At 27.8% G+C, this 10,526-nt stretch overlaps 1 long non-coding RNA gene across 1 annotated transcript; it reads right to left on the minus strand.

The window, feature by feature from the left end:
• Nucleotides 1-3,801: 3,801 nt before the first annotated feature.
• LOC145063026 (uncharacterized) lies at nt 3,802-4,378 on the minus strand. Its single transcript, XR_013687806.1, has 2 exons — nt 4,258-4,378; nt 3,802-4,091 (listed from the first exon to the last, which is right to left on the minus strand). It is a non-coding gene; the product is annotated as an uncharacterized LOC145063026 (long non-coding RNA).
• Nucleotides 4,379-10,526: the final 6,148 nt, after the last annotated feature.

The raw sequence follows: 10,526 nt of genomic DNA on the forward strand, positions 1-10,526 counted from the left end.
AACAAAAAAGGCCTAAAAGTTTGTTACCTTTTATGTTCTTAACAAAAGATTGCAAAGACTTTCAATTAGCTTTCATGTAAATAAACTTGCATATAATTAACCAACGAGAACCAAACAAAATAACTTTATTGATTGCAAATCCTTTTTAGTAGGTTGAAGGTCTAGAAGATGGAACAATTTATTGTTTTAGATCATTCATAACCTTATTTTGAAGACTATATATATAATCATAGTCCATCAATACAAATCCATTCTCCTACAAATAACTTGTTACAATTCAGATTCGGGTTGATGAGGTCAAAAAATTCCGAGCTTATCTTGAACTTTTGAGCTATGTCAAAACAAGTATCTCCACTTTTCACGCCGATAACAGAAGAACAAACAGGGAGTGTTACTGTAAAATCTAAAAAAATATCCTATCATTAAGTGAGATATATTCATGATTATTTCAAAAATAGTTCAAACATAAGAATTTGATTTTTTAAGATAAAATATAGACGATTGATAAGTGTAGACTTACCAGGAGAAACAGGTCTCCCTTCGATTGTTGTCATGATACCAACAAAAAGGTAGATGAAAAGCATGCAGACGACTGTTTTGTTATTGATTTTAGCCATGATAACAATGAGCCTATTGCTTTAGATGTTTCTAATGATGATTTCAGTTTGGAGAATGTTGCCTCATTTATAGGACTTGTTTTCTACTATGAGATAAACAAATAAATCCAAAAGAACATTGTTAAATCTTGGTTAATTTTAATCTCACCAATGAAATCACTTCCAACAGCTAGCTACAAACACAAACATCAAGGATTCGTTAAAAATATGGACTTGGGAAATTTCAAAATACATAAAGCATACAAATGATGTTAGATTTTATTGTTGTTCAAACTTTGTTTGACAAATTAATGATACAAGTGGGGACTGAATACAAGAACCCCTTCTTCTCTCCTTCCTATGTGTGCACATAAATCATTTCTGCATGTTCTGTTTTTTCTGCATTAAATAAATAAGAAGCATCAACACATATATTACCTGATAAAGTCATGTCCATATAAACTCCATCAATTAAAAAATAAAAATCTAAATCATAAATCCTCCGGAAATTATGATTGTTAGATAAATATCTTTACTCAAGTTCCATGAGCAAAAAGATTTAGTAGCTACAAATCAGATACAACAAGATGTTTTCCTAGATGTTGGATGTCCAATCCGTCTAATTAGTACCCGATGAATAGCAAGATATTTTCATTTATTTTAGGTATTATAGCATCCTACTTTCATTTTCTTTTATTACTACATTGTACTAAAAGTTTTTTTTTTCTCATAAGTTATTGTACTTCAACAAATCTACCAAATTATAGCATTGTACTTTCAATATATTTCTTGTTACACCATTATACTTTGAAAAGTCTATCCAAATAAAGCAATAAAAATGTTTTGTATATGGATGATATTGCTTTAATTGACATAACGAGCTTATTGGGTTAAGCACTTCATATGGACAACTTTACATGGGTGTTATTTTTTGATTTTATCAATGACGGAATGCCTTAATGAGTTAAACCCCAAAAAAAAATGCTTAATGCCTTTGATTTTCAGACGATTTATTCAGTTTAAAAATCAAAAGAAAAACACATTTCTTTTACACTCTCACTTTGCTTTCAAGTAAGTAAACTTGCAAATAATTAACTAAGGAGAATTAATAAAACAACTTTCTTTATTGATGATATAAGAACACCATATTACAAATCCTTTTTGTAGTTGCATGTCTAGAAGGTAGGAACAGTTTATTATTTGGATAATTCATAGCTTCATCTTGAAGATTGTAATCATAGTCCATCAACACAAATCCATTCTCCTATGAACAACTTGTTGCAATTCAGATTCGGGTTGATGAGGTCAAAGAATTCTGAGCTCATTTTGAACTTTTGAGCTATGGCAAAACAAGTATCTCCACTTTTCACGCCCACAACAGAAGAACAAAGAGGGACTGGTATTGTAAAATCTGAACAAATATCATATTGTTAAGTGAGATATATACATGATTCATCTTAAGCAACAAGATGAAAAATCATATCATGAAACATACTTATGATTATTTTAAAAATAGTTCAAATGTAAGAGTTTTATTTTTTAAGATCAAGTACAGATGAATGATAACCGCTCTGCCTTCAATTGTTGTCATGGTATCAACAAAAAGGAAGATCATGAAAAGCATGCATACGGCTGTTTTGTTATTGATTTTTGCCATAATAACAATGAGTCTATTGCTTTATATGTTTCTAGTGATGATTTCAGTTATGGTGAATGTTACCCTATATATAGGACTCGTTTTCTACAACGAGATAAATAAATAAATCCAAAAAAAACATTGTTGAATCTTGGCTAATTTTAATCTCATCGATGCAAGCACTTGCAAAACTACAAAGTATTTTTTAAAATTATACGGACTTTGGAAACTTCAAAGATATATCAAGCATGCTAATGATGTCAGATTTCATTGTTATTCGAACTTTGTCTTGATAAATTGATGAAAAAATAAACGAGGAAAGCAAAATAAAAAATACGTTGTACTTTCATTTATTGTAGGAATAGCATTGTATTTTGATTTTCTTTTACTAAAGTTATGACTTATATATGATTATTTCACGATCTTCATGTTCCACTTGAGGGGAGTAAGGAAATTATATCATATCTCCACCATCCATCTCTTCTCTATATATAAATTGTTTATTCTTATAATATCCACAATGTATAGTTTCATGAAATGGTTGAATGAGGTTGAATGAGGTGGAATTCCTACTTCATATTCAATAGCTCAACCATGCATAAAATGATATTATATTGAGTTCAAAGACTATTAAAGTGTTAAATGTTCAAAAAGAAACATTTGTAATATAAAATGATTAATATATATATATATATATATATATATATATATATATATATATATATATATATATATATATATATATATATGTCATCGTATCAAAATTTTATAGAATTTAATGTATTATTCGAAGAAAAAAAAATAGAAAAGTTATATAAAAAGTGAAATGGTGATACACCAAACTATTAAAGTTCATTCCGTTCATCATTGCGTTATGGATGTTTATCCGTGATTCGTTTATATCCATTCCTTGTATAACGGCGTAACAGTATTGTAGTTATTTTCCTTTGTATTTTTATATTCTTGATCGATGCATAACGAAATCAATCTTGAGTCTTTTCAAATTCAAACCATATAATATTTAGCAGATTACTCCAAATTCATATGTCATCCTAGAAGCTGCTTTGATGGTGTTGTTCAGGTTGTGGCAACTCGATCCTGTATGGTTTTTAAAGATGTAAAACATAATAGGGAGTCTTTCTTTGACTCAGTGTTATCTATTGCATTTGATCCGGTCGGTGTGTTTAAAATAGACTCGGTGACTTGGAGAATATGACTTGATATTGCGATTTCTCTTTGGTAATTGGTAAGTTTTTCCTTTTTGGGATTTTGCTTCTTGTTAGTCCCTTTATAAAGTTTGTTGTTTAATAAAAAAAAATGTGATAATACCACGTGGGAGAGGTTCGTTGAGATGATGCCAAGGTATCGAAGGATGGAATTCTCCAAAATGAACTAACTTGGTAAACCAACCATCTAGAGTAAGGTTTCGTCAAGAACTTGGATTTTTGGGAAACTTAGAAACGTTATGATGAAAGATTTTATTCTTATTTGATCTTTGTCTTAATCCTATAATAATTCAATTTACTTTCAATAAGTAGACCTCCAAATAATTAACCAACGAGAATAAGATATTGCAAGTTTATTTTATTGATGGTGTATCACTTATACATGCATATTAGTTCCTTCATGCATAAATGTAATGTTTTCACATATCCTTTTATTGGTTGGATCATTCATAGTGTCATTTTAAAGTTATATTCCATCTACACAAATCCATTCGCCTACAAACAACTTCTTGCAATTCAGATTCGGGTTGATGAAGTCAAAGAATCCTGAACTCAACTTGAACTTTTGAGCTATGTCAAAACATGTATCACCAGTTTTTACGCCAACTACAGAAGAACAAAGAGGAGCTGGTCCTGAAAACCAAATATTTTATCATTAAGTAGTCATATTTATCATTTCTTATAATTTATAAAATTAGTTCAAACTTACACTTTGTTTTTTAGGATGAAAAGAATGGAAAACTAACGATTAGGAACTTTTAGATCACATATGGATTATTTATTAGTGCTATAGACTTACCAAGAGAAATAGTTCTGCCTTCGGTTGTCATGATATCGGCAAAAAGGAAGATCATGAAAAGCATGCACACAACTGTTTTGTTATTGATCTTAGTCATGATACCAATGACCTTATTGCTTTTAGAAGTTTTTAGTGATGATTTCGGCTTGGTGAATGTTACCCCATTTATAGAACTCATTTCCTACAACGAGATAAACACACACATCTAAAAAAATCTCGGTTTTAACCTCACCAATGAAATCAATTATAAAATTACAAACACATCCATCAAGCATTCGTTACAACTATGGACTTTGGAAACTTCAAAAGAATGCTAAATGACATCAGGTTTTATCAAATTTTGTCTTGATTAAGTGATGATAACAAGAAAGCACATAAATGATGCTAGATTTTATTCTTGTTTGAAGTTTGTCTTGATCAATTCATGAGATGTAACACCCTTATCAGCAACTAGTTTAGTAACTTAAAAAGTTCGAATAACAATTGCTAATAAATTATTGAAGTCAACACCATATATAATTTCTATAAGTAAAAAACATTTGCACAACTATGTTACAATCTTAAATGGCAATTTCATTTTAAATTATACTAGTTGTGAGACCTATGTATTATATGAGTTTATTTAAAAAAATACACAAATATTAATATCTGACAATTTAGAAAATTTAAATTTTTAAGAAAAAAAAGTAAAATGTTAATTATTAAAATTGAAAGGCTTATTTATCTTTTAAATTTAAACTGATAATTTAAATAAACAAACTAAAATAATTGGATTCAATTTAAAAATTATAAGGAAAGTTGGATTAATGAATTTGATATACATTTATTATTACATTTAAGTATTATATGAAATTTAATAAAATTAAAAAAAAAAACACAAAATGACAAATGATGAATATAATTTAATCTAAATTTATCACAAAATGACATGTGATATAATGCATAAAAATTTGACAAGTGATAAAATTATTTTCATTTATTAGGGAGGTTAAGATGTTAATATTTTAAAATCCGGCATTTTAATTGACCCGATGTGACGAACAGGTCACGGACCAACCAGCTGAACCACCGGGTCAACCCGGTTTACAAAATATTCTATAGCTACCATCCGTAAGGGTGTATGTTCTAATGGACCTTCAAACTATTGAAAAGTTTTCAAATATGAGTTATTATTTTGGTGTTCTTCAATACAAAACTAAAAAGTTGTAGTATTATTTCAAAAAGTAAAAGAGTTATCCCTATTGAATGTCAAGATGCTTTCGAGTTGAAATATACCTAACATTTTGAATCCATAAAATCTCCACTATTTACTAAAATAAAATATGCAAATTTAATAAAGTTTTTACTTAACATGAAAAGATTGATGCTTCAAGGAACAACGAACATTGGGCTCGTGACATAAGATATGGTGAATCAAAATAAAAGACAATCGAATATTAAGTCAAAATCATTTGATGTTTTGTTTCATAACATTTTTTAAATATAAGTTATGCATATGTACAATCCTGTTGAAAGTAATATATAAATATAAATATGTAACGTCGTAATAAGTTTAAACAAGTTTTTATAGTGGGTGGGGTCAACACGAGTTCAATGCTTTTATGGTAAAACCACCCGTTTCATGAATACACAAAAACCCGCACTTAGTTGATATGATCTCTTTATCGGTTCATGGTTCAATCGGTTCGATCGACCGGGTCATCCCATGTTTTAAAACATTGTAGGATGTAACCTCTTCCGGTCACTTTCTCTCGAGTGGTCACTTTCTCTCGAGTGGCTATGTGTTTTGTCAAATGTTAGTATTTAAGTAGCACAAGCTTACTTTTCTCTAATACGATTTAGGACTATACAAATTTATTTTATACCTTCTATAGGCTACCAATTTGTCTGAAGTTGCTTTGTTGTGTCTTGGTATCATGTAAGTCCTTGGAAAAATTGAAGCGGAAATTAGCCGAAATCTGCTCTTGAAACCCGCAATAAATCTCCGGGGAGTGGGGGTGGTATTGGGCCATATCGTCTGTTAGAGATGGCTCACTCATAAATTATTTCTAGAATGGAAACTACTTAAAAGAAAATGCAAACAGATGCCTAACAAAACTACGTGAATAAGTGAGCTATTGAAGCTTGTTTGTCTATAATAACTCATATAAGTATAATTAAAGAAATGTTAGCTAAGATAAACATGTTGAAATTAGGGGTTTTCATTCGGATAGATTGGTTTGGTCTTTTGTTTTGATTTGGGGTTATTGAACCTAAGTGTTTCTGTGTTTTTTATTGTTTTATTTAAGGATCGATTTGTGTTAGTTGGTTTGTCGTCCCTTACTCTTAAATGAATCAACCATCGGGTAACTCACCAGTCAAACTCATTGTCTAATTTATTTTGTTGTGTATTCAAATTGAAGACCCTAGCTTGGTTTAGAAATTGTCTTGTACTTTTAGAATGCCATGAACTGCGTGGTGAGAATGAACCATATTTTGATATGTTTATTGTTAACAACCTCACTAAATTCTAAACTTGGTTAAGTGTACTATTTTTGGACCAAAATGTTTTTTTGCAAACATAAACTATGAAGTTTTGGAAAATTCCCAAAACTATTTTTCTTAGGTATGGTTTCAAATACACCCTATCAAGGGGTGTACAGGTGCCCCGAAAACATTTGAACAATTTACATGCAAAATATGTTAGGATTTTGGAAAAGTCAATTATGTTTTCGAACACAAATTAGGACTTTCCAACTTGATTGCTTATATACTTACTATGATACAACCTTTTCACAATCAATAATAAAATTGTTTGGGTTGGGATTGTTGAAAGAACTATATGAATATTTATGATGATTTCAATGTAACCTAGGAAGAAATTAACATAAAGCAAAGCAACACAAATGAAATAACATGATATTAGAGAGGTAACTATTCAGTGGAATTTCTTTTGCCTCACATGGACTTCCTTGCTAGATACGATAATCAAATATATATCTACATGAAGGCGGATTAAAAGAACATCTAGGTAGAGATAGTAAAACCATTTCAATAGAAGAAATGTACTCTTAGCTATAACTAAAATGAAACATGGGCAGTTTCGTCCAACGATATGAAGGAAAGACTCAAAATACGTGCCTTTATATGCCTTTAAAAATTCTTTCGGCTATAAGAAGACATCTATATAGACTTTATTTTTCATTTGATGACATCGTACTATATATATATATATATATATATATATATATATATATATATATATATATATATATATATATAGTTAGATTGTGTGGATGAACATCTATTGTGCGGACGTATATATGTGAATAATGTTATTTTGTGAAAATGATAAAGAAAATAGGTTTTTGGTAGTGTAAATACGTTCAAACTCGCATAACTATTTTCATTATCACACACTCTAGCTAATTAAACCGTTTATAAGGGAAGTACAAACTTTTTTTATGATTCTCATTCTGTCAAAATGTTACAGAATGTGTTCTTGATAATCATATTTTATAGAATGAGAACTAGCAAATAATGATGCGTGAGAAGAAGAAGAATAAAAATTAATTAGAATGCATGATAATAATAATAGTTATGTAGTATTGAACGTATTCATATAACCAAAAAGCATATTCTCATTGTTATAGAATAATATTGTCTACACATGTCCGAACAACAGACGTCATCCATATTTGAACATATATATATATATATATATATATATATATATATATATATATATATATATATATATATATATATATATATATCATAACATAGAAAATAAAAATATAATATTATAATAAATATAATATAAGCTATACCATCACATCTCATTAGTTTGTTATCAGACTTGTTTCCACATATAAAATGGAAATATCCATTAACAAAGTACTTCAACTAGTAGTGAAAATTGTGTCGGGTTCGGGTTGATGGATTAACGCATCAAAATGCATCGATTTATACATGACTTATATAATTATTCGTATCACAGGTTGGTGGATTGGAGACATGAACATGGACACGACCTGTCTAACTCGTTTAGTTATATGAGTTCCTGAGTTAGATTCATGTCATTGGTTGGTGGGTTAAACGCATGAACCCAAATATTATTTGCATAATAATGAGGATTGATTAATTCACGACAAGCAAAACGCATAGGTTGATATGCATAATCATATAACATAAATCTAAAAAATTATATGGCGAACCACCAACGCATAACCACCTCCGGAGGAGTCTGCTTCAACATGGTAATAACCTTTAAAAAAATTTTAAAAATTATACGAGTTGGTGAATAGACCTGTGAACCCAAATACTAATCTGAACACGACCCGTTTATTTTGGCAGGTGGTGGGTCAAAAATCTCAACCCCAGCCTTTTTATGTTTGTGACGAATTGTATCGTGTTGAAAATTATCACCTCAAAATTCAACATATGTATGATATAATATATATATATTGATATAAAAAAAATGATATAACATTTGACAAATCGATAAATTTTCATCAATTACAAAAATGAGTGCTAATTTTGATATAATATATATGGATATACAAAAAAAATACTATTATGGAACTCTATATAAAAATAACCCTTATAGACTTATAAAAATACTATTATGGAGCTCTATATATAAATTGCAAAGTTATCTATATAAAAAGAGTAATTCAATTTTAAAACCATGTACAAAAAAACAAGAGTAATTTTGATTTAACTTGGAAAAGAAAGTAAATGCAGCAAAAAGTTTAAAGAAGAAAAACCAAACGGAGATTTTCCCACCGACACTAACCGTTTTTACAAACGTGTGTGTATATATATATATATATATATATATATATATATATATATATATATATATATATATATATATATATATATATATATATATATATATATATATATATATATATATATATATATATATATATATATATAGGGTTAGGTTAATGTGAGACAGCCTAATTTTGTAAGACCGTGAGACGCATTTTTTTATTTTATTTTATTTTATTTTTATTTTTTTTTAATTTTTTTTAGTTAATTCAAGTTCCGAAAATAATATTTAAAAAAAGAATTTTTTGATTTTTTCATTTATTTTGCATTTTAAAATTATTTTTAGAAAATGTACAGTGTAATATTCTATTTAGAATATTTCACGTATTTTTTAAAAAAAAATAGGATTTTTTTTATTATTTTTTATTTTTTTTAGTTAATTCAAGTTCCGAAAATAATATTTAAAAAAAGAATTTTTAGATTTTTCCATTTATTTTGAATTTTAAAATTATTTTTTAGAATATGTCAGTGTAATATTCTATTTAGAATATTTCACGTATTTTAAAAAAAACGAGATTTTTTTTATTCTTTTTAGTTAATTCAAGTTCCGAAAATAATATTTAAAAAAAGAATTTTTGGATTTTTCCATTTATTTTGCATTTTAAAATTATTTTTAGATTTGGTCTCACGGTCTCACAAAATTAGAATGGTCTCAAATGAACCTGAACCTATATATATATATATATATATATATATATATATATATATATATATATATATATATATATATATATATATATATATATATATATATATATATATATATATATATGCAAAAAAGCCACCATTTCTACATAAATAGAAAAGTAAATAATTTTGATTAATGTAGTTTAAAGTATCAAATATATTCATCGACGAATTTTGAAGTGTTTTATAACTTTTAAGCAGTATTAAATTTCAAGCATTTGATACATGTGGCTACATTGCTTATTTTGGAACAAACTTTTATTTATTGATTATGGACTGTGGTCTAGGCAATTGCTATTAATAGTCCAAATTTATTGGGCCTAGACAGCTAGTTTGTATTGCAGAATTTATGAATTATGAATACTAATTGGTCAACAAATCAAGTACACTTTTAAAATTAAGAAAAAAAAAATAGCTAAACCAAAAAATTAGCCTTAAGTTAAAGATTTTTCAAAAATAATCATAAATTTATCATGTCATCCTGTGAAATAATTATTGGGACGTGCATAAATGGTAAAACAAGGTTTTTCCGAAACAAAAATTTTGCAAATTAATCATGAAATTAAGATTTGACTGTCAAACAGTAGTTCGTAGGTTGACCTACCAAAATGTATTTTGAACTGCAAAATTGTTCATATTTACAAAAATCGTACTTTTTGTCAAGTAAATATTTTTGAAGGTTTTTTTTCTTCGTTTTTCTGTGATAGACTTTTTTCACAGTAAACAAAACAATTTATTGCTTAAACAAAGTTGTTTTTCATATA

Source organism: Lactuca serriola, chromosome 7, assembly GCF_051521515.1.
Source record: "Lactuca serriola cultivar US96UC23 chromosome 7, Lser_US96UC23_V15, whole genome shotgun sequence".
Lineage (NCBI taxonomy): Eukaryota > Viridiplantae > Streptophyta > Magnoliopsida > Asterales > Asteraceae > Lactuca > Lactuca serriola.